Source organism: Penaeus monodon, chromosome 28 (genome assembly GCF_015228065.2).
Source record: "Penaeus monodon isolate SGIC_2016 chromosome 28, NSTDA_Pmon_1, whole genome shotgun sequence".
Lineage (NCBI taxonomy): Eukaryota > Metazoa > Arthropoda > Malacostraca > Decapoda > Penaeidae > Penaeus > Penaeus monodon.
The window spans coordinates 30,330,223-30,330,514 of NC_051413.1; the positions used below are offsets into that span (position 1 = coordinate 30,330,223).

A 292-nucleotide genomic window follows, 5' to 3' on the forward strand; every position below is an offset into this window, starting at 1 on the left:
AAAGAGCAAGGAGCTGACAACAACATGGCAACAAATAACACTTTCCTTTATTACTATTATCCCTTGCAACAGGATAATGTTGTATAACTGCATAATGATTTTAATTATGCAGAGGTCACTAATACTACCATTTGGTTTGGGCATTTTGGGAAATTTCTGTTTGCTATTAACTGGTGACAAATGAGTATTTTATCTTGACCCTCACAGGGTTACTCTATATAGATAAGATTCTTTGTAAAGATAATTGGTGCATGCTTAATATTCATAAGAGAGACAAATAGTCTAAAAAGGA

At 32.9% G+C, this 292-nt stretch overlaps 1 protein-coding gene across 1 annotated transcript in view; it reads right to left on the minus strand.

Annotated features, from left to right (window-relative positions):
• Positions 1-292, minus strand: part of LOC119591480 (vacuolar protein sorting-associated protein 33A-like) — a 17,765-nt gene that overhangs the window by 4,340 nt on the left and 13,133 nt on the right. The gene's annotated exons all lie outside the window — the stretch shown is intronic.